Source organism: Canis lupus, chromosome 2, assembly GCF_003254725.2.
Source record: "Canis lupus dingo isolate Sandy chromosome 2, ASM325472v2, whole genome shotgun sequence".
Classification (NCBI taxonomy): domain Eukaryota; kingdom Metazoa; phylum Chordata; class Mammalia; order Carnivora; family Canidae; genus Canis; species Canis lupus.
The window spans coordinates 42,167,243-42,192,976 of NC_064244.1; the positions used below are offsets into that span (position 1 = coordinate 42,167,243).

The 25,734-nt window shown below is 38.4% G+C and overlaps 1 protein-coding gene and 1 long non-coding RNA gene across 2 annotated transcripts in view; one reads left to right on the forward strand and one right to left on the reverse strand.

The window, feature by feature from the left end:
- Window positions 1–25,734, reverse strand: part of ANKRD55 (ankyrin repeat domain 55) — a 568,067-nt gene that overhangs the window by 214,692 nt on the left and 327,641 nt on the right. The window lies entirely within an intron of this gene.
- LOC112659965 (uncharacterized) lies at window positions 176–14,234 on the forward strand. The gene is made up of 3 exons (XR_003136616.3): window positions 176–289; window positions 5,575–5,701; window positions 12,315–14,234. It is a non-coding gene; the product is annotated as an uncharacterized LOC112659965 (long non-coding RNA).

Below are 25,734 nucleotides of genomic sequence, written 5' to 3' on the forward strand. Positions count from 1 at the left end.
TCCTACAATAGAAATAATCATTTTTTAAAATGGAAAGGAACCCACTCCCTTTTCATAATCTCAGCTACAGATCTGCTTTTGATTTTGCATGCTTCATTTTGTTCCCTGAAGGATAATTTGGAGGTTTGAGTAATTAACCCAAGACTCATAGGAGGCCGTCTTTCCAAGGCGGGCAATTTTGCTGTGGTGGAGTCGGCTGCTGTCAAGCATTAACTTCTTAATAATAAAGCCTTTCAGACCCTCGACTATCTGCACAAAGATGCACTTGAAGCTAGTGGCTTGGCAGAGTGTAAGCGGACTACTTCTATTCTTTCTTTGGACAAAATAGTCCTCTTGATCTCTGGGTTGGAGCTATTTTTATTTTACTTCGGTTCTTTTCTGCTTTTTAACTTGGTGGGCAAGTCTTTCACTTATATTTTGATCCACTGCTTAATCTGTTGCCTTTTTTTCAAAAAGACCTGCAAAAAGACACCCTTTCTGATATCCAGTGACTAGCTCCCTCTTTCAGTATATTTAGATTCCTCCCTTTTTAGAAGAGCAGTGACTCAACTCCTGAACCAAATAAGAGTTTGCTTCTCTGATCACAGTACACTTCCTGCTATTAACATGAAATGGCTCTGGTGCAGCACTGGGGACCATCACACCTGCAATTAACAACCAAATTAGGATGTATCTTTTCTTGGCAAACGGATCCACCAGAAATTTGAGGACAGCAGCTGCTCTCCCTCCCATTCCTACTCTCCTTTTAGTGCCCTCTCTCAAGCTCTTAGCAGAGAAGTGAACCAGAAATTTTTGTATTCTATTTGATAAATCAGTGTATTTTAACTGATTTGGCAAATACCTACTGAGTGCTTACTATGTAACACTGTGGCAGGCAGTGATCTTTTATTCACTTGTCCTCAGGGGTACTGTGCCTGGGACTTCTGAGCTTTGCAAAAGATTATGAAAATACTAAACCTAGTATATTTATATTATATTGTATATAGCAATTACTTATATACATATATATAACAAAATTAATAAAACAGTTAATTAAATGTCCACCAGTAACATCAACCTAAAACATTAAAAAATCCCATTACATTCAAAAGCAGTTTATAGGTAGATTTCAGTTTATAGATATTTTTTCTCACTTTTCTTTTTTTAAGATTTTATTTATTTGAGAGAGAGAGAGAGAGGGAGGGAAGGAGGGAGCTCCAGCAGGGGGAGGAACAGAGGGAGAGGGACAAGCAGACTCTGCACTGAGCTCAGAGCCCTATGTTGAGATTTGATTTTAGACCCTGAGATCAGGACCTGAGCCACAATCAAGAGTTGTACACTTAACTGACTAAGCCACCCAGGCACTCCTAGATTTCTCTCACTCTTCAAAGATTCCCAAATATTCTACTTGTAAAGAAAATTAATTTTTCATGGCCGAATAATTTTATAAGCATATTTATTTTATTTTTAAAACTATTTCCAAAAAATTGTTTAAATTATAGTTACTGTGAGATGTATAGGTATCAAAATGCTCAATTTGGTAAAAGTTGCTAAAGGCTTTAAAGAAGCCCAGTGAGAGCCTAGGTGAGCTTCAGGGGTGTCAAAATAGGAGGCCTCTGCCACTCAGACGTTTTTAATCCCAGGTGGACAGACATGGCTAGTGCACTAGTAAAGGGAAATACAAAAGATGTATTCTACTTGAGGTCCTAGTATTGTCTGTACAACTTGATATCCTTTGGAATATTTGAAGACAACTGTCATGCCAACCCAAAAGGCCTTTCTTTTCCCTTCTTTCTGTTCCTTATATAATATCATTCTGGTTACTTCCTCTTGATCATACCCCAGCTTGTATCTCATGTAATTCGGTGCCCAAAAAGGAAAACCACACTCCAGATGTGGTAAAAACAAGTACAAAGTATGTGGGAGTCTTGCCACCTCATTCAAGTTTTATTCTTATATTAATTCAGCCACAGTGTGTTTTGCATGAATACTGGGTTTGTCCGCAACTGAAACACAACAGCTCCCAGGTCCTTTTCACATCAGTGGTGCCAGGCAGATTATCCTCAACAGGTATTTGTGAAGGTGGCTTTCTAAAGGTTTTTGCATTTATACTTGCTAATTCCTCCTCCCCTCAAAAAAACAAACTTTGATTTTGTTATCTGGCATAGTTATTCTCCCTCTCAACTTTGTGCCAGCTTAAATCTGGTAAGCTTGCCTTCTGTACTGGAGAAGACAGAGATGATTGAGTATAGAATAAGGGACTATACCTTAGGGATCACCCAAAAATTATGTCAGTCCCTGTGGTTAGCTTGTACTGTCAGCTACAAAATTGAACAATGGTACAATTCTCTATTTTGGCAATGGAGATACCAAAAATTATTTCTTTAATGCTTGACTGAAATAACAACATTCTGACTTTCAAAAACTATCCAAGCAGGAATATTGCTTCTGTAGTTTTGATCTGCAGTTTAGTGTTCTACATCACATATAATTTTAACATTACATGATCCAGAACTCATAGGTACTGACTCATTATTACATTTCTTTATAGAGACAAAATGTCTGAGTCTAGGATGATGAATTAAAATTTATGTGATGCCAAAAAATGGATCAGTATAGATAATGGCACTATACCACTCATGGTATAGAGCTGGATGGGACTTAAACAGGTCATTTCATCATCCCTGTGCCCCTGATTAAGTCAAACCCCAAGTCTGTCTTCATCTCCCTTAGGTATTTGTTTTTCTATCTCCTTCAAAATTCTGTGTAAATGACACCATTTTCAGAGTGGTCACAGACATCCTAATTTTTAAAGTTTTAAGAATAGTGTCCAATTCAATACTCCTTGTCTGGCTTTGCCTTTTGACCTGGATCTAAAGTAATTGGATCTCTGATAAATACTTAATGGCTTTGGGGACATGCAAAGAAGTGTGGGTCCTGCTCTGGATTAAAGGGCTCAGGAATCCAGGGAAGGCGCCACATTCCCTGGCTGTGTTAATTAGCCATGCCTGTTGCTAATAAGTGTCTGGGGATATTTTACAGGATCACAGAAGCAATTTATGATGCCCCGAGTGGGAGGGAGAAACATCCTGGCTTTATGAATCTCATAGAAAAGAACTTTGCCTTCTCTACAGAATCATTCTTCTTATAATTTAGATTTTTTTTAAACCAGAACAGCAGAATACAGAAATCAAACCTCTGTAATTCAGAATGAATTATGAAAATGTATTTCTCTTTCCCCAGTTGTGTAATTCAATTTAGTGTCCTTATCCTTCAACAAAACCCTGACTATTATTAGCTGAAAGCATGAGTTTATAATCATTTTTTAAAATTCTGTGGACCTCATCCATGGAATTTATTTGCTCTTCAATACTATCTTTCCCCTGAGGGATTCATTACTCATTTACACATCTAGAAAATAAATAATGTGCCATTAACTGGGGGAAAAAATGTGGCCTCCAATTCAAGGCACCAGGATATGCTTTTTTTCCTTCTCTTTCTTCTACCCCCCCCCCAGCTTTTTTTTTTTAACAAGACAAGCATTTGGAAACAGAATACTTTAAAAGGAAAAGATCAGAACTTGTTTTTCAATGAGTTGGGAACAACAGGCACCATTGTAGCCCAAAGCAAGGGTCCCATATTCAATTCAGGGGGGGAAAATCCATAACGAACTATTATGTGTAAGCTTCAAGATTTAGATTAAATATTCTTAGGTTCCAGATGGATTCCAATTTCTTTCTTCAGGGTATATCTATTTCCAAATTTAATCATGACTTTTTTTTTTTTTTAAGATGTTGGTATTCTGATAAATTAAAAACATTGGTAGTAATCATTTAAGGAGAAATAAGGGCATACATCCACAACAGCTATTTGTCTGTGGCCCAGTTGGCACCATAGGGAACATTCTTCCCAGCATTCTCTGGGTTGGGGAGAACAGGACGTAATCTGCTTTCATCAAAGGATCAGGATCTAGCTTATCATAAACTACAGCATGAATTCTGTCTGTGTATGGCCTCTATATCAAAGGACAGGCATTCCCAGACATATAATCATTAATCTTGTAGGCATCTCAGGAGTGCAAATGATTGATTCCATCTGTGTTGATTGAAGTGGCTACCCTGGGCCTCCCTGGAGACAAGGGTAGAACTACTGAAGCTGTCAAGTTTTGTTCTCACAGAGGACCAGGGATGATGTTAAAAATAATAATATCTAACATTTAGGGAAAATTTATTTCATGCCAGGCACTGCTTTCAACACTTTATGGATATGAACACACTTATTCCTAACAATGTGTTAGGAGGCACATGAATATTCCTATTTTATGGACAAGGGAACAGAGACACAAAGAAGTTAGACTACTTCCCAAAAGCAAGAGATTAGCGAGAGCCCAGGTGGTCTGACTTTAGAGCAGCATTATTCAAAAGGTACATGTGAGGCACATATGTCATTTTAAATGATCTTGGGCACATTAAAAAAAAAAAGTAAACTGACATTGATGAAATTAATTTTAATAATATGTTTTCTTTAGTTCCGGGTATCCCAAATATTATCATTTCAACATGTAACAACAGAAAAATTATTAATGAGATATTTTATATTTTTAAACTAATTCCTTGAAGCCCCCTGTGTATTTTACACTTACAGCACATCTCAGTTTGAACTAGCCATGTTTCAAGTGCTTGATGCCACATGTGGCTGGCGTCCACGGATCTTGAGCCAACTTTCTAAATATCCTCTTTTTACTGCAAGTAATGTATGTTGCCCTGCAGTATTACTCTTCTCTTTAGTTGGAGGCAGCTTCTAAATGTGTGGTTTCTGGGAGAACTGGAAGAATCAGACCCCTTCTATCTATTTGGAGTCTCTATGGATGTTAGAAGAAGGCCTGGCTCTAGGATGACAAAGCCCCTCTGGTTGATAGAAGCAGTTTCCACTCACCCCTCAGGCCACAAATTCCACACCCACACATGATGGCCCTGCATTTCCTTCTCAAACTCTTTGTGGGCTCCCTGGGAACATAGGGCACACAGGAGAGACTGACCCTACACGCAGTTCTTGGTTGTGTGCACTTGGCAAGGTCAGGTGGGCTCAGCCTGGGTGTTTCTGTCAGAAGGGAAGTGAGAACAGGACCTTCAGGAGGTGTGTCCTGGGTGGTCCTGTGCCAGCCGGAGACTGTTCTGGACAGAGAATGATGTTCCATGTGCTCATCACTGCTAGCATAAAAAAGGCAGAGAGGCAGTCTCTAGTCCTTAGTTCCGTGGGTGGTATGAGTTATATTTTTCTCTCTGTTTCTCCTCTTTTTCTGAAGATAGTCTTCTCTGGGACTCATTGGTTTGCCTTCAGGTGGTAGTCTCTATAACTGGATGTCTTACTCCTGGAAGGAGAGGGCTGCAGGGAAGTGAGTGCTCTGATGGACCAGGTGGGCTTTTGAGGACAGGACACTAGGCAGTGGTCAGGGGACCAGGGTAGTCTCCCGAAGTGTCCTAGGTGGCTGACGGTTAACTAGTAGGGGAAGGTCAAAGAAGTGTCAAGAGGGTTCCTTCCAGTCAGAGAGAGCAGAACCTGTTACTGGATCACCGGCTCTTTTACACCTAACAGGTGCACACTCGTTCTGTTATGCTCTGAAGCTGTTTCAGAAGCTGTGGTTTCTGCCCCTACCCTGACCTTCTCAGCCCTGCTCACAGCTGTACATGGAGGATACAACAGGAAGGAAAAGATGATCGGGGTAGGTAAATGTATTATTTCTGTATTTGTATCTGGAAAAGTATTTTCAAACTTCTTTGACTATAATTCACTGTAAGCAACATTTAAATTGGTACAACAATTTTGAAGAAACTGTTAGACAGTGTCTACTAATGCTGAAGCTTCATAAACCCAATGACCCAGCAATTTCATTCCTCACTAGATCCCCTGGCCAACAGAGACATGGACATATGTCTACCAAAAGACACATCGTAGTAAGTTCATAGTAGTACTCTGTAATAGTAAAAAAAAAAAAAAAAAAAGTGGACACGACCCAAAGATCACCCACAAGAAACTGGTTTGAACAATTATGTGTGGTCATACATTATGCAATATGTATATTGTATACAATTCACTACTGAGAATGAGCAAATCACAGCTATGTTATATATTATATGATTATATATCTCAAAAATAGAGCTGAGCAAAAGAAGGTAGACACCAAAGACACAACAGAACACATATGACATCATTTCATTTACACAAAGTTCAAAAGAGGCAACTACTCTGTCACATATCAGGCTACAATACTGCAATCAACAAGTAACATATATAAATGAATTGAAAGGATAAAGAATTCCTATTTCTACTTTATGTAGTATACGCTGATTTTTTTTCCGAAAACCTAGTTGCTACCCACTCAATGGATTTTATAATCTTTAATGGACTGTCACTTGTAGTTTAGAAAACACTGGTATTAATGTAGGTTAGGGTCTCAGACTAGCCCAGAGGCTACCTAATTTCTCTATGCTTCGGTTTCCTCCTCTATAAAATGAGGATAATAATGGTACCCTCTCATGGGGTAGCTGTGAGGATTGGATGAGTTAATGCACATTAAGAGCTTAGCACAATGCCTGGATGAGTTAATGCACATTAAGAGCTTAGCACAATGCCTGGCACATGTTTACACACATGCTTTTATTAGTGGTTTTATTTCTAATACTTTCAGGTGTTTCCTCAGGCAAGTAAACTTTTCAAATCCCTGCTCCATACTGATAATGTAAACTAAACTAACTTCCAGCAGAGACTTAGATATGACTCTTTGCTCCAAGGAAGCCAGGTTCCCAGTGATTAGGACTTCTAGGATTTCCATCTAGAAGTGGGCTTCTTTAAAAAATTGTTTCTGTGTTCCCACATCACTTTCCACTGGGCTGCTTTCTTGTCTGCTCTGATCTTTTAGGCAGAGCCTGAGATCATTTGAGCATGTACAGTGCAACTGTATTTGCACAACTCTTGTTTTTTAAGAAGTCATCTTAGCTTGGGAAGTGTTGGCGACAGCTAAGAGCAACCCTCCTATTTGGCCAGGGGATCTGACCAGCCCCCATCGCTTCCTTCAACAACAAGCGCTTTATGCTCCATGCAAAGACCAGCTGTCAGTTTAAATTTCCCTAATCCAGCCAGATCCCAACTCGGCCAATCAACAGTCGCTATCTGGGGGAAGCCCATCTGTGAAATGCAGCAGTGCCCTTACTGGAATGACATGTCATAAAAATTAGTTTGGGCACTAATCTAAGGAAGCTTTGTGCTGAGTGGAGGGACTGCAAGGTCCCGGCTGGTGTCCTTCCCTTTGCCAAAAAGCTGGACCCAGATGAGGAGTGCAGAGCTTGAAAATAAAGCAAGAGCCTTCACCTCCTGCCCCATCCCATTTGATGTCTTCAGTGATAAAGGAGAAACCTTAACCACTCCCTCAAGTGTTCTCTCCCAGGCAGCCCATACTCTGTCATGCAAGGGGGTTGGCTAAAAGGATGAGTGGATGGAAATGTATCAGCATTGCTAGGTTTCATTTTTTTGGGGGTGGAGGGGTGTTGTTGTGGCTCTCCGTTGTTTTCTAGCTGCATGGTTACACATGCCAACACATGTTGGCCCAATTTGTTTAAAAAGGACACACAATTTCATCCTAAGAAAGATTCTTCTGGTGTGACTTTCCCTTCTCACCTCTGGAAGAACAGTTGTTCCCAAAATATGTTTTCTCAACTATTGAAAAAAATAAAGACTTTCATTTTGCTATATCTTAACGGTCCAGGTAACTTTTTCCTCCTGAGACCACCTCTCCTAACCTGTTTGCTTTCTCTCAATTTATACCACACCCTGCCTTTACTTCTTCCCCTTTTTAAAAAATTTCCTGGACTCTTTCCTCCTTTCAGCCTCCATCACACAACCATAGAGAGACTTTGGGGATGGGTGGCCAATGGCTTGGCAGGGGGCAGAACCAAACTTGATATGCCAGGTTTACCAGTTCTGGTCCAGGCATGCTGGGCATGGCCAGAAATGAGAGGAGCCCCACTTCAAAGATCCTGCAAAAGGGGGTGGTGGTGAAGACTGAGGAGATAGGAAATGGTTTGCACATGTGAAATGCTGCTATTCATGGCAGAGTATGAATGCATATACATAGAGGGCACCAGCATAGCAAAGGCATGGAATTGGCATACAACTCCACATGCAGTGTTTGGGAATCTTCTTTCTACTACTTCTCCATGTTTGAATCACATGTATTCAGTTTTCCCAAGATGTTTATCGAGGGTGTCCTACATTGTCTGCATTGTTCCAGGTGTCTAGGGATACGTTTCGTCAAAGACAATTCATCAGTTAGGCTGCCTGGAAGTGTGCACAAGGCTGACTCTGACCAATTAAAACGTAAACTTTATAGAAAGGAGCTCAAAGGATCTGGAGCAGGCCTCTTTACATCCTTAATTGACTGAATAATGTGCTTCATCTGTGCCATTTTAAAAAATCACCACGCCATGAATCACAAATTTTGAATTGTATTTTCAGACAATCACATGAGCATTTTCACACTTGCCCATTTTTATGTAGTTTAACTCCCACTTTAAGAGATTTGGGGACCTTTCCTGAAAGTACAGATCTTGTCCAAGAAGTTTAGATATATGAGTTTTAGAGTAAAACTAGAAAAAAAAGAAAAAGTTTATCACATTCTTATATTAAAAATAAAAACTTACAGATTTTCTTAGACATCTTTTCCTCATAATATTCAGAACATTTTCTAACTTATTTTTTTATTTTAAATTAAGCTTTGGAATAAAGAGAACTAAACAATGTTTTGGCCGCGTCTTTTCTCTAAGGCGAGGTAATTAATCAGATTGCCATTTTAGGTCAGCCAACTCTGGGCAGCCAGCTTTATAGTTTGAGGGATCCAGAGAGTATTTTCTAAGAACTCTGTACACACATTACATATTAGACCAAAAGACAAGCAATCAATCTGTGAGTTAAAACCATATGCTAATGCAATTTTACATGGTGAAATTTGTTTGTTTATTATGTTAAACTAAAACTTTCATGACATTTTAGAAATAGATTATAACATCATCTAAAGCAAGACTGAAATGAATTAAAGCCAACGGGTGGGAGGAGCAGGGGAGAAAGGAGAAAGAGAGGCGATAGACACAATGTTTAATCTCAGGGTGGAAATCTAGTGAGCTTGGGGGAAGACTAGATTAAAAAACCTTTTTATTCATTCATTCATTCATTCATTCACTCACTCATTTGCTTCTTCACTAAACACCACTAAGGCCTCATTAACACAGTACCAGACAGTGTATGCTCAAGTAATGTAAGCCTAATATTTCTCCTAATCTCATGTGATCCCTTTCAAGCTACCCTTCCATCCCTTCCACTACAGCTGACTCTCTCTCTCCTTGGATGCGGTCCTTTTCTCAACACTCCACTCAGTTGCTCCTAACCTCCTCTACGTACGCTACCTCTCTAACCTTTGCTTCATTATTTTCAGTTCATTTTTCCAGACTTCACACTTCTTTTCCCAGCCCTAGCCACAAATAAATAATTTGTATTGAGCTCCTAATCTTATACCTAAAAGTAGGAATCTTGAGGAATGCAGAGCTCCCTCTAGCTTATATGTGGTAACCCACATGAAGTTCACTGGTTTCCTTGCAGGAAGAGTGTTCCCTCCCCAAATGTAAGACAGAATATCAGAAACAAAGTACAATCTCTGGGGTGTTGGTTTTGGAAATAAAATGATAGGTTTGTTTTTTAATTTGTTTAGTGTTGGTTTCATTTATTTTTATACAATAATGTATTTCTAATAATATACTGGCCTTTAATGGAGAATTTGATTTCAATAAACTTTGCTTCTTAGATATTTTTACAGCAAGGCTTACAGTCATCCAACAAGAGATACATATATCCATTCACTCATGCACATCCTACTTTCAAACTAATCTTCTCCAATGTATTTTTCAAATGCTTGAATTGTGTTTCTTTCTATTCAGGAACTTATGTGATGTCTAGTGTATAAGAAGAAGTATAAGATGCAACCAGGAGCTATGATTCATGGAGGGAATTTAGACAACATATCACAGTGCACAGTGCATAGTACCAGTTGGCTGACCCATGCAATGAAAGCTACAGGAGTTTGTGGGATGAAAAACCACTGGAAGTTTTTTTAAGGAACTGAGATTTAAGTCTTGAGACCAAGACTCAGGTAGTTATAAAAGAGAGCAGAGACAGTCTGGATGAATGTGAAAAGCTACCCACCTCAGGAAAGCCCGCCCCAGTGGTTGTTGATTACTTGTAGTTCTGTGAGTACGTCCTGGGCTTAAACAGTCTCTATGTCGGCGACTTGAATGCATGTTCTTTAGCACAGGCTTATAAAAACAAAGATGAGCCAAGGTATGTTTTCAACTTTTTGAAACTGATTGACAACTCTTAGAAGTCTGACTTGGTATTACAGGTTTAATGTACTCATTAACAAACACGTAGGTAGTGATTTATCTCTGGTAATATTAAGAACTCCTGAATCTTGTAATTATCATCAATAATTTTACATAGGGTATTTTATCTATCTTGATACACAGTAACCTTGGAAAAGATAACCAGAAAGAAGTGACATTTGTAAACCATTGAATTTTGAATAGGGTTAGCAACAGAAACAAATAATTTTCTAATTTGCAAGAAATGTTGTTCCACTATTCTGCAGAACTAGTCTTTCTTACACCCATGGGATTGTGAAATTCTTGCAAGCCGTCGAGTCAGGAAGCATTTCAAATAGAAAGAGGAACTTAAAAAAATGTATCCCTGGGGAAAGTTTTTTTCCCTCCCCCTGCTCCGAAAGGACACATAATTCATTTCAGCTGCTCTGTATTTTCATGGCATCATCAAATAAAAAAGTAAAGAAAAACTGAGATTTTAGGGAAAGGCATCAACTGTAGAGGCAAAAGTAATTTTGCTTTGGTGAGGTCTAATGAACCTTCAGTGTAAGATAAACAAGATTTTATTAGTCACCAATATTTTGTGGGAATCTTGAAACATCTGAATTAATTTTTTTCTTAAAATTAACCTGAAGCTAGCCAATGAACTGATTACTTTAAAAGATTTTGACAATATTGAATTAAGTCTTCCAAACTTTTCCTATATCCAATTAGTCTTTCTTTATAGAATATGGTACATGTTTTATGGTTTGAAATCACTACATAAAGCAATTTTGAATTTGTCACACCTATGAAAAAAGATTATTGAGTTCCCACCATATACAAGAGTCCTGATAAAAAGACTACCCAAAAGGAATTAACAATTTAGTTGGAGAGGAAATAACCAAATAAAATCCCTGTATAAAGGACATAAGGGTACATTTTTGGTGTGGTTAGAATATAGTTTCTGTCTTAGCAGATCTTGATCATCTTTGGGCTATAGCCAGATAAAATATGGTATGGCTTCTCTTACCTAGGATAAGGCATAGCTTCTGAGTGTTTGGGGGCATGAGGTTAGGATTCCTACGCTAGGATTGATTTTTCATAGGGACCATTTGAAAGACAGACTGAAAAACGGCCAAAGGGAATAGGCTGAGATTGGTCACATATCTCACTTGTTCATTCATTTAGCAACCATATTCCACGAACTGATGGGTCTTATAAAAGAGGCAGAGCACCAACTAAGTGCCTAGTATATAACAGGTATTCAATAAACATTCACTAAATTGAGTTAAAGATTCATTTTTTGAGTTTCATCCAAAAATGAGCCTTGCCTTCAGAGAGTTTATAATCTATGAGAGAGGCTGCATTTAGTCAAATAATTGTAATACAAAGAAGAAAGTGGATTCCATGAAAGAGATACGGATAGAGAACTTGGTGGATACTGGGAGAGCCAATGTTGCTTCTAGTTGGTACATCAGGCTACACTTTGGGGACAAAGAGATATGTGAGTTGGACATGGAAGGAGGGGTTGGATGTTGATATACAGTGACGAAGGGAGGGACTCTGTAGGTAGAAGAAGAACATGAGCCGAGGCTCAGAGGTAAAACAATGTGGGACTTGAATAGGGAAGCTCACTTTGGGTATTAAAAGAATGGAAAAAAAAAAAAAGCTTGAAAATGTATAGTAAGTTCAAATACTGATAGCTCCTAATACCATACAAAGAGTTTGAACCCAGAACTGAAGACAAAGAAACATTACTCAAGATCATTTTCTATCTCTATGTAATAGCTTTCTATTTCTAACAGAGAAAAAGTTTGTATTGTATATTGAGTTTCTTTAAGCATCCCTATAAGAAATCTCAGTATGTTGGTTGTATTAGGTTTTTTGGGAAAAATCTTGTCTTAGAATCCTGTGGTTTCTGTGTTCCCTTAGAATCACCTTTGGCCCTAAGGAGTTCCAGCTTCAGCCTACTCTGCTCACAAGGGATCTAAGGGATCTACCATTCACTCTTCCAAGAAAATTGCTGCTAATGTTTTGACTATAAAAGATATGGGTGTCAATCATCATTCAATGTCTCTAGCAGATGAGAGACTTCAATTCTAGTGTAAGTCTTTATACTAGGTTCCCTGACCAGAAGTGGTTCTTCAGTAATGAAGGTGAATTGCCTTTTGCTCATGGTTGGTCACTGTGGACCTTTGTCTGCAGTGCTATTGGAGAACCTCTGATGCTCTTCAGTCACTGTGCCACTCTGATATATTCTCCTGCTTTTAAAGCTGACTCTCCTCAACCTGATAGTAATTATATGTTGATTACCTATATATTATTGAATTGTGGCAGCAGCTACATCAATATTAAATAACTACTGTTTACTAAGCATTCACTGTATCCTAGGTTGCTGACAGGGCATAATCACCCAACAAGACAGAGACAAGACTATAACCATTATCCACATTTATCAAGGACAAAAGCAAGGCTCTAAGACTGATGAAATGTGCCCATAGTCCTACAGAAGAAAGCAGCAATTAGGCCATGGCATTCTGATGGGAAAATCTGGGCAAACTACCTCTCTGTAGACAGAGAGATCTTCCAACTGCTATCTCTAACCTTCCCACCTCCAATTCACTTCTACAGAGAAGTAGATTGTGCAACTAGAACACTGGCCTGGGCCTTTGGTCCCACTTCTTATCTGACAGCCAGTTATCATCTACTTCTCAGGAATGTCTTTCTATACCACTGCTTTCAACATTTCACAACCAAAAAGCAATGGAGTTTCTGTGATGCCTACTCCTGGGACCTAGAGACCACAAATCAAGGCTGAACTTTGCCTGATTGTTACTGTCAATTCACTATTTTCTTTATAATCTACTAGCTTTGGGGGACTTTAAAATCTTAAGATATATCTTAACCCTTTTTCCGGAGCATTTAATTTTTTCAGACCTTTAAAATAGTTTTGTTCTTTCTTTGTCCTTGATTATCTAAACTTGTACAACTAGAAATGTTTTCCCAGCCTCAATCCTTATCCTTCCTAGGACTTCATTGCTTTAGTGGTTACTTTCTGAAATCACCTAATCTTTCTATATATCTCTACAATTTGGGGGACTAATACCCAGTAATGACTATAACTATTCTAGTGGAGATTCCAGCAACTGTGTCCAAAAAGGGATCTCTGTCTTCATATCTAAATTCCTCATATATGGCTATCACTTGGCAAATCCAACCTTTCTTGAGGCTTTTCTTCGTATCATCATCCCTAAGTATCACTGTCATTCTCATCTTTCTTCTTTTGCCAAAATAAGATGATATTCCTCTAGATTTATTTATTGAACTAATCAAATATTTCTATGCACAGTGAATGGAAAACACATTTAATTAGATACCTAAGACACAAAAACAACAAGAAGAAATAAAATATCAGAAGTATTTTCCCAAAAAGATCAGATGAAAAAGTTGTCTTTTATCAGTTCTTTTTTTTTCTTCTTTTATCAGTTCTGAAGGTAATTTACCATACCTACCATAAAGTCTCTGCTTGATACATAAAACATTTGGAGTAATCATAATGGAGCTTCACTTCTTCTCATCAGATTATGGGCCCAAGAGAGCAGGAAAAGCTCTGCCATGCATATTTACACTCAACAAAACTCCATGGCCATTTCTGCCTTCCTTTAATCCATCCCATCTGTTTCTTACTCAATCATGCCTTCTTTTAGTCATTCAACAAAAAATACATGTGTATTATGATCCAGAAACTATATGCTAGTTTGTGGTATTACTCTAATAATGCAAGATGGCCATCCTTCCACTGGGTAGAATCACACAGGATCTTAGGAATCTGAAACCTCTTTTAAAAGGATTAAGGGGGAGAGGGATTAAGGATAAAAGACCACAAAATAACCTTTTGATTAATAAAGAGATTTTTAAAAGTGTTTCATGGTTATTTTCCATTCATTCTGGAATTTAAAATGCCTTAATATGTGCATAGCATTTTTATAGGCTTCAAAGGACTTTCATTAAGCACTCTATAGTTAAAGATCTACTTACAGAGTTTGGGTAAGTTTATAAAGGTCTTCCTCACTATGAGAAGGTCTTCCTCATAATGAACTCCTTGAGTGGAGACAGTTTTTTTTTTTTTTTGAGACAGTTTTATTAATATTTATATCTCTAGAATCTGGCTCAGGGCTAGGTATGGCATTGGCAATCAGTAAGTGATTTTTGAATGAATGTCTTCACATTACATGTATTAAATTATTTCCCCTACTGGTCTGTAATTGGAGGCTGTTTCTACTATTCCCTTTTCATGTGCCCAGCACTGTTCTCATTAGACAAGGCACTTGGCTGAATCTCACCAAGGAAAAAAAGTCAGGATGGATTAAAGCATGAACTGGGACAATGCCATGTTATGTAGCCACATCATTATTCCTTGAAGCCATAACCCAGGAGGCTTCCTGCTAGGTGGGGCAAATTGGAGAACTAAGTTTCATGTTGGGGGTGGCAGTTTCATAATGACTATGATGAGGGTTTCAGAAATATTAAAACATATTTAAACAGAAACCCTAAGATGGCACCTACAGCAAGCACTTAATCAACATGCCTTCTTGGACTGTGCCCTTTCATAGGGGACTTAGGAATTATTTTCTCATCTACATGCCAAATGCATGGCTGCTGGTTAAAAACACTAATCCAGGGATCCCTGGGTGGCGCAGCAGTTTAGCGCCTGTCTTTGGCCCAGGGCGCGATCCTGGAGACCCGGGATCGAATCCCACATCGGGCTCCCGGTGCATGGAGCCTGCTTCTCCCTCCTCCTGTGTCTCTGCCTCTCTCTCTCTCTCTCTCTCTCTGCCTATCATGGATAAAAATAAATAAATAAGTCTTTAAATCACTTACAAAAAATTTAAAAAAAAAAAAAAAAAAACACTAATCCATCTAATGAGCATAATGTAAGATACAACAGGAATAACTAGCATTTTGGTTTCTGGAAGAAAGCAAGATAACAAGGCTGTAAGTTACCCATATTAGAAGCAAAGGACAGATATGAATTTCAAGAGTGTTAAGGTCTTAGTTCTGACCTTGTGGTAAGATAATTTCTTGCTATTTCCATCTTTCCCCATCAGAGATCTTAAATAGCCTGATTTTTAAAGGCCCTATATATGAAAACAAAACATTAATAGGAGATAACCCAAGACTAAGAGGTTGAAAATGTAGCAGTACTTGGGTGGCTCAGTTGGTTGGGGGAGAGTTTGACTCATGATTTCAGCTCAGGTAATGATCTCAGGGTGTGAGACTGAGCCCTGAGTTGGCTCCCTGGTGAACATAAAGCCTGACTGGGATTCTCTCTCTCTGCCCTTCTCCTCCCTATACTCATGTGCTTACTTTTTTTTAAAAAAAAAGTATGTCAATAAGATGAATATTGGCAAAAAAAAATGTTGAGATAATTTTAAATACCTAAAACTTAGATATTTTCCTACTGATCTTGGAAAAGTCACCTAACCTCTCTAAACCTAAGTTTTCAAACTTTGATAGAAATATTTTAAAATTGTTTTATGAACGTTGTAGGAATAGAGCTAATATAGATAAAATACTTGCAAAAATTAAGAGACCTATTCAAATGTCTACCATTTTATTTAAATGGTTTATTTTTCCTTTTTTGGTCCAAAGTCAGCTCTAAGTAGAAAAAGTGGCCATTAAGAAAAGACCGAGGGGCACCTGGGTGGCTTAGCGGTTGAGGATCTGCCTTTGGCTCAGGTCATGATCCTGGTGTCCAGGGATCAAGTCCCACATTAGGCTCCAGACAGGAATCCTGCTTCTCCCTCTGCCTAAGTCTCTGCCTCTCTCTGTGTCTGTTATGAATAAATGAATAAAATATTTTTTTTAAAAAAAAGGTAAAGTAAAAAGAAGAAAAGGAAAGAAAAAAGACAAGACTGAACGAGTCAAATCTAGAAAAGTTAGCTCCAAATCTAAGAGAAGTCTGAGTCTGTCATCAGTCAGGCAGTAAATTTAAAACAAATTAACCGCATAACCTCAGCTTCCTATTCCCTTTTCTGTTTGATTTTGATGAGTATCTATGTGGATGGGGTAAACTTATGTGTCTTCCTTGGTAATAATATTGTGAAAATATGTAAAGAATGAGTTGCTTCAGTAAATGTGAACTGAGTTTTTCAGTCTTGGCAGAGGCCAGTAATTCTTGAAACTTCAGTGTTTCTTTTACATACATGCACACACATGCACATTTTAAATACAATGTGTATATATATGTTGAACTCCCACGATGTTCCAGATAACTCTCAAAACAATGAGATTATGCTGTTGGATGAGAAATACATATGTACTGCTTTCAGAATGCTTACATTCTAGTGTAAGAAATAATATAATGAAGTAGCAGGAACCAGATCATATGTAGTTTTTTACTCTCTGAACTCAGAGTTTATTCCCCGGGGTAATAAGAAACACTTAGTGGATTTTGAAATACTCTTTTATTTGTGGGTCAATGTCTTTCAGCAATTTCAGACAATTTTTAGCCATTATATCTATAAGTGTTTCTTCTGCCCCTTATCTCTTTCCAATCCTTCTGTGACACAATTTGGTAGTGTCTCACATACCTAGAACATTCTAGTCAGTGGTGGCACTATTTTTTTCAATCTTTTTCTTTGTGGGTTCAGTTTGGATCATTCTATTGGCCTGTCTTCAAATTCATTGATTCTTTCTTCTTCTGTGTCCAGTCATATAGTTAAACACATTGAACTCCTTCTTCATTTCTGATACTGTAGTTTACAGCTCTAAAATTTCTACTTGATTCTTTCACAGAGTTTTTATTTCTATGCCAAAGTTCCCCATCTCACAAAAAGTAGTTTTCTAAAAAATGTTTGCTATGTGAATGAACTGGTTTTGTTCACCCTGTCAATAAGAAAAGTATTTGGGGATCCCCGGGTTGCTCAGTGGTTTGGCGCCTGCCTTTGGCCCAGGGCACGATCCTCGAGTCCCAGGACCGAGTCCCGCATCGGGCTCCCAGCATGGAGCTTGCTTCTCCCTCTGCCTATGTCTCTGCCTCTCTCTTTTTGTATCGTTCATGAATAAATAAAGAAAATCTTAAAAAAGTAAAAGAATTTTTAAAATATAGGGAAAAATCATATTTAGAACACACATTTTATCACAAATTAGCTGTCTTCCATAACCAGGTGATAGCCATCCTCACTGGCATACTTTGCAAATTTAACCTTACTTTAGGGACAGCTAATGTTTTTTTTTTTTTTAATTTTTTTTTAATTTTTTATTTTTTTATTTATGATAGTCACACAGAGAGAGACAGAGAGAGAGGCAGAGACATAGGCAGAGGGAGAAGCAGGCTCCATGCACTGGGAGCCCGACGTGGGATTTGATCCCGGGTCTCCAGGATCACGCCCTGGGCCAAAGGCAGGCGCTAAACCGCTGCGCCACCCAGGGATCCCGGGACAGCTAATGTTATAATGCACTTTCATATTTAGTTTCCTTTGGAAGCTCATGAGACTACACCCACAAGCATATGAACACTAAAGCACTTTGCTCAATAATGCAGAACTATAGCAACTATAATAAATGTCTCCCTTTTGCAAATTCTTTGAATAAAGCCAGAATGTCTTAGTTTGTTTTTCCTATAGAAAAAAAGACAAGTCATTCTACTAGCATGATATAGAATATGCCCCTTGGAACAGATTGCACATGACTTAAATTCCTTCTGTCCAGAGAACAGCTTTGGCAAATCTCTCTATGTGCAAAGGTGAAAGGAAGATAGGCTTTTCACCTGGAGAAGAAAACCCTGGAAGTCTGTCCTGCAAAGAACAGACAACTAGAATTGCAAGAAACCCAGAATTTAACAGTTATGATTTTTTTAAGTGAAAATGAAAAGAGGAAGTTTCCAGTAGTCCATTAAATATTTCTGGACCAGACAAAACAAAATAATAAGGCAAGGCTGTGGAACTCTACAGTAAGAAAAACAGGAATGTACATTTTTCAGAAAGCACTGGACTCCCACATAAACTTGAAGAGACTGATGCCTCTGGCAGGAGATTATGCATAAGTTAAAATCGTTGTTTTATTAGTGCTTATTGTTATTGTGGCCTAACATAATGCTACCTGCTGCTCTGAGCATGTTTCAAGGGTAGGCAAAAATCCAGATTTCCTTAATGAGGTGCATACTGATCTATATTACAACTTTATTACAGTGTTCATACATGCACATGTATACATACACATGTGCACACACACACATACACACATACTCAAAGCAGCCACTTAATATCTCAGTAGAAATTTAGACTCTTTCATATTCACTTGTACTTTCTAAACATTATGCAGAGAGACAGATATCTGAATTTGGCCGGTGGGAGAGTTGCCCAGTGATTAATTAGATCAGTGCATAGGCTGGATATGCTGACCTTTTCTGTCCCTGCTAAGCCTAAGGCCTCTGTTTCTGATTGGTTCCCTCTCTACGAACTGTAACAGCAGTGTTCCTTTCCACATGCTTCACAGACTTTACTTCCCATTGCCCCAAGGAGAGGCCATTATTAGTCTCTTTGCTTTGCTGACTGGAGTGAACTGACCTGCTTAGGGTCCAGTGGGAATTAGTATCTAAACTGGAATTACAACTTTGGTGCCTTTAGACCAATCCCATGCACTGACTACCTAGGACAAGTCTGTTGCGCCTCTTTTCTCCCCTTGCCCTATCTCTGTGGAGGTAACCTACACTAAGGGCTCATTCTAATCTGTGAATTTTGGTTTTGTCATATATATGGTATTTTTGATGTTGTGAAGTTTATATGTGCTATTTATGATGCTGACAAAGGTTTATTGGTGATTAAAACTAAGGAACTGGTCTGTGTCAGGATCTATACATCTTAGGACTTGAAAAAACCAGACAGATGGGTAATGCTGGATATTAGTGAATGGGTTATGGAGACTTAAAAAAAATCCTCATGAATAGCTGATGAGAGAGATATTTTTCTACTCACATCTCACAGACCAGAACTTAATCCCATGGCCACTTAACTGCAAGGGGGCTTTTGAATGTCATCTTTATTTCAGATAGCCACATGTTCTATAATAATGCTATAATAAAGGGCACTTTTACTATAGAAGAATAAATCATACTAGAAGAGAGCTAAAGTGCTGTCTCCCATGTTGGATTTTTTTCAAAGTATTACTAATAAGCAAATAACTAAGGAGAGGGAGCATTTAATAAATCTGTCATCAAATATTTACCTTTTCTATACTCCTTAAAGTGAATATTTGAGATCTTTCATTGGTTATTTTTATTATATTTTTTAATTTTACACACTTGTATTGGATCTTAGATATGGAGGGCTGGTTGAATCAGCCTCATTTCATGACATATTAATCCCATTACTCATGCCACGTTCCACTCTTGTTTCATTTTAAAATGCATTCTAGGTAGTCCTTAACTACCTCAATCCCCATTCCTACATTAACCTATACCTTCAATGGATTTGACACCTAACTTTGAAATTTTTTCCATGTAAATTGTCCAGTATTTTTTGCATGTGTGTATTTTTGCTTTAGTTAAATTATATAAATAAAACTTTGTTCTTTTTTTTATTTTTGCAACCTTCATTATGTTTTCATCATTTATTTGTGTCTCTAGTTTGTTGCTTCTAAATACATAATGTATTCCATAATTCACTACTCTTTTATCATTTCCCTGTTATGTTACAGATTCCTAATTTGCCCCTCAACTCCCCATGCCCCAACACATGTTATTTATATGCTTAAGGACTTGTGTGAGAATTTTTCAAGAGCAAAGAGTAAGATACATACTACACATTAACTGACTAAGCAAAGCCACATTCTTCTCCAGAATGTCTGAACTGGGCTATATTCTCACCAGCAGTATACAAAAGTTCGTGTCACCATATTCTACTTTCCCCTACAATATGAAATTTCTAATTTATGATTTATGATTTGATGGAAATACAGTAGTATATCATGGCTGCTTTAATATGCATTACCCTGATTACTATTCATTTAATCATGTCTTCACATATGTGGTAGCCATTTGAGTTTCTTCTTATATGACATACTTTTTATATTTTATACCTTGCCTATTTTTCTATTGAATTTTTTGTCTTCTTATTGACTTGCAGGAACATTTGTATACTCTCCATATAAACCCATTGTTGATTAAGTCATTATAAATATTTTGTTGATGATGGTAATCCTTCCCCCGATCTGCTATCCATATCTACTCATTGTGGTTGAAGGTTTTGGGTCTTTTTAGAACCCCTTCATTCTGAGCCACAAAAATATTCTATGGTTTATTTTACTAGCTGTATAGTTTTGCGTCCATATTTAGATATTTGATCCAGCTGAAGTCTTCTTTTATATTGGCATGAAGTATTGATCCTGTTTTATTTTTTAATGTAGTGACCTAGATTTCCTAACACCATCACTAAACAATCTGTCCTTTTTATTGATTTGGATTAGCACGATTTTCATAGGTCAAGTTCCCCAATATAGGGTCTATAATCTCTCTGATGTCTCCATTCCATTCCATTTGTCTATTTACCTTAGAATCTTGAATCAGTTCCATATTTTTAACAGTATATAAAGTATGTCTACTCTCTCTCTCTCTCTCTCCTGTATATTTATAATGAAGCATTATCCTAAAGGCTGATTTAACTGGACAAGCTGGAAAGTGTGGGATTTGAGAAGCAACTCTGTATGCCACATAAATGGCAAGAAAATGGGAAACCAAAAATAAACCAGGATTCCTGTATCTATCTTTGACCCCAAGGGTGATGTCTATGGTGTCTATATCCAGCTTGCATTCAGAAAGGGGCTTGCTTCTCTGCTCTAGATTTCTTCTTACTCCTTGTCCACAAATGTATTTTCTTTTCTCCTATTTCATTCAATCTCAACAAAACATTGGGAATGTCTTATATAAATGCAATTAACCAAGCAAAATATAATATTACTAAAAGAGGTAAGAAAAAGAAGCCAAGAGAAAAACAAAAATTGTGACTGATTTCATTTGAAGCCCAAGCTAGTTTATAGCAATGTCAGCTCACCCTGATCTTTTATCCATTTGTAGTTTCTCTCTTTCTAAGTTTCACAACGCTGTTCAATCTTTTGGTTTTATCATTATGTTATTTGGAAGAGGGAATGAAAACCTCCAAAGCTCCACATTTTAAAAGGGTCCTGGAAGAAAGAAGTCTATGTACATGGGGATTTCCTAGACCCTGTACAGTTACCTGATATGGGTAAAAAGAGTCTGAAATAAAGAGCAGAGGCTCTGATCTAGGGGACCAGGGCTCTTGTCTCTGTTCTGCCAGTGACTGACTGTGACTTCAACTCAAACACAAATCCTTCTTAAGTTTATAGTCCTCAGTTGCCAGAGGAGAAGGCTGCCCTCCATGGTCTCAAGGTTCCATCCAGGACCAGCTCTGATTCTGCATGGCAGCTTTTACCTCTGGGGACATCAATCAGTGGCTGTCCCTGAACACATTTTACAACTAATAGCTATTACTCTTGTAACTAAGAGAGGTCACTCTTAGAAGGTTAATTAGCCTCCTCTTCTGGCTCAGAATAATTACTCCACAACATTCACATCATTTTCTTACACCAGGAACTCCTTTCCATGAACATACCTTAAAAAAAATATTTTATTTATTTATTCCTGAGAGACATAGAGAGAGAGGCAAAGACATAGGCAGAGAGAGAAGCAGGCTCCCTGTGAGGAGCTCCATGTGGGACTCGATCCTGGAATCCCGGGATCATGCCCTGAGCTGAAGGCAGGTGCTCAACAACTGGGCCACCCAGGCCTCCAGATATATAGCTTATGCTTAAAAGAGAAGGAAGGCCAAATGTATACCACTGCCCTGCCAAGAGGAAATAACTCCTATAAACTGTATATTTCAGCAAATACCAAAAACAGTCAGTCACAGAATCAAAGAAACTAAACTATTGTCATTCAACTCTCTTTTGGTCTTCTGGCCTTCTTTTATTACCTCTTTTTTTCAGTAATCAAATGAACCAATTCTGGCCCCCATTCTACACTGACTGGTGGAATTCAGTCACCTCCCATTTATATCTGAGATCCACTGGGAAAGAGATTCTGATAATTACCTGACATTTCTGCAGCTCCTTGTCTGGATACTTGGGTCATCCCAGCCATTTCATAACTTGTTGTCCCATTCAACTCTGGCCTTACTCAAGGTAACCTTATATGTTGTAGTTAATAACACACCCTTACTCACTCACATCCCGAGGGAAATTCATGCCCAGCACATAGGAAACAATTCAAAATTGGATTTTAGGCCTACAACCACCCTGAGAATCCACTGACCAAATATTTTAATATGGATTCCTTTATTGGCTATTATGGACTGACTTGTATACCACCACCTCAAATTCACATGTTGAAGCCCTAACCCCAAATATGACTATATTTGGAGATACGGCATATAAGGAGGTAATTAAATTTAAATGAGATCATATGGGTGGAGTCCTGATCTGATAGGATTAGTGTCCTTAAAAGAAGAGACACCAGAAAGTACTCCACATGATCTGATCCCTGCACCCTCATCCCCTACTTCTCTCTTCTCAGTCCAACACTACAGACACCCAGGCTTTAGGTAATCCCTGAAGAAGCACTCTGCCCTCTCCTACCACAGGACTTTCACACATGCTGTTCATTCTGTCAGCAATGCCTCTTTCCTCCCCACTCTACCCATTGCTTGTTCAACTTCCTTACTTCTTTAGATCTCACCTCAGGTATCACTTCTGAAGGAAGCCTTCCGGTCCTCAGTGCCTAGGTCAGATTCCATTGTTACACACATGCACAGAACCATGTTCCTTTCCTTCCACAACTTTAGCAACACATAGAGGTAATAGAGACTATGGTTTTCTCAATGGCCTCATAGGTCTCTAGTTAAATTCTAAAGATTTTATTTATGTATTCATGAGAGATGCAGAGACATAGGTAGAGGGAGAAGCAGACTCCCCACGGGGAGCCCATGTGGGACTCAATCCCAGAACTCTGGGATCATGCCCTGAGCCAAAGACAGAGACTCAACTACTGAGCCACCCAGCATGCCTCAAGTTAAATTCTAAATCAGGCTTTGAAACTTGGATTCCTTTGCTTCCCCCTCCCAACCCAACCAAACCAGAATAGTGAATGTTTTTCCCATTCATACCCACCTATCAAATTTAGAATGGGATAAAAAAAAATTACACTGTAAAAAACAATAAGCTCAAATATTAAAGGTCTGTTATCAGTCAAAATGTCAAGGATTCCCATCCAAATGGATTAAGTATACTTCCTGGTAAAGTTTGTGATGCTTCTCTTTTAAGAGGAAAAGTAAATTTGAGTGGGATATTTAACCTTATGAAAACATTTTATACAATTTCCCTTAAAATTGCTTTGTGGCAAGATAATTCAAGTCTTCCTGTAAATTCTATAAATGTATTGATTAAAAATAATAATACAGTCTTGGGTCTCTTAAAGTCTCCTTCTTCTCTATTAACTGGCTATCTACCTTGAGAGGTAGCCAATTTGGATTTATATCTGCAGAAAAAAGCCTGAGAGGAATATTGCTATGATTGAGTCTGGGCTGACACTTTTGGTTGTTTAACCAGGAAAGCATTCCCCCTCTGTCCACTGGGCTCAGGTACTGGGGTCAAAGTGGTCAGGGAAGAGCAACTGCTCCCCTGGGCCAAAAACATTGAAAATGTTTTCAGGGAGCCCCTGAGGGGGATGTCTAGAGTCACTTCCATTCAATTTACTAAGCACCTATGTGCCAGGCTGTATGCTAGGTACTGGGAACTTGAACATGAAAAAGAAATAGTTTCTTATCTACAATTCCTGGGTAGTAAAATTTAAGGGAAAGGCCTGAAACTTCAGAAGTTATTGTATTTTGTTGGAGAAATAGGATTGCTCTGCCCCAAACTGCTAGATTTAATGTGCTAGGGTTGGGAAGGATGCTTGAGAAGCCATAAATAATAAAGACCCCATAATAATACCTATAAGGAAGGATTGGCTGTAAAATAAGCTGACTGGCAGGCACCTAAATGGCATTACTTTGGAAGCTCTAAAAATTTTTTTACACCAGAAAAATCCCCCCTGATACCTAAACCCTACTTCTTGAGAATCATTCCTATGGCTTATGGATTTATCCCTTGCTAAATTCCAAGTACCACTTAAAAGCAATACATTATTTTTTCCCCATCAGTTAAGAGGAAAATTAGTGCTATCATGAAGGTTCTGAGGACCTGAAGAAAGGTGGGTAGAAATGGAAGAAGAACTGGGGACCCATAGGAGTTTGGGGGGATACTGAGGTGATTCACATTTTAGCTTAGGGTCAGTAGTCCCTAAAAGGGCACGTGATCTGTAATTTTTCTGACTATTCCTTTTGTGGCTTGGCTTTTCTTGGGATTTTGCTAAATTAAGACTTCATCCCAAAGAGTATAGATGTTTTCAGATTAAGATTGAATTGGCCACTCTGGTGTGGAAATCAAGTAGAGGAAGGTCAGGGGAGAGAAGCCTATCCTGCTATTCATAGCTCTTCCAAATAACCCCCCAGGGAAACAATAGGGAGAGGAGAAGCCCTTGGCATTCCAGCCCCTTAACTGGAAATACAAAATTATGCAATAAAGGTAAACAAAAAATTACTCAACTGAGAGGGAGGCCAGAGAGTGGTTTTACTGTGGCTTGAAGGTTCAGGTTAGACATTTCTAACTGTCTCAAGACTCCACTTGCAGAGCATTACAATACTATCCCCCTATCTACACTTCCTCACCCTGACCTTTCTCCCCTTGTCTGCAACCCTAACATCCTTGCATTTCCCTATGTTTCCCAATGAATCTCTGCCCAGTGTCTGTATGGTGGTTTCCTCCTAGATGGTCTGTCTATAAAGGGATTCAGCTTCTGATCTAATCATTGCAGTCAAACTGAAGCATAGAATAGAAAAAATGTCATGTGCAGATATGAACAGTACTGACTTGTCTAGGTTAAATGCAAGTTTTCCCTTAATTATCTAAAGAAGGCATTTTCCTTCTTCTGTTAGTCAAGATGCACTGATTCTTCATTATTCATTTCCTTCTCTAAGCATTTTTTGGGCTCCTACTATGAGTTAGGGAGCAAGGTAGGCATGCAGGTAAGCTCTGTAGGCAGTCTCCTCTCTTGAGAAGTTTTCACTCTCCAGAGAAGCCCCTGAAAAAAGTGTAATAAGCGTTAGAAATTAGGATTCTTGGAATGTATATCAGGGAAACCATAGAGAATGGAGATGTGTAGTTTTCTCAAAGGAGCAGCAGGTGATGTCATCAGGAGAGGAGGTAAGGGACATCAGACAAATAAAACAGCAGCCAGTAG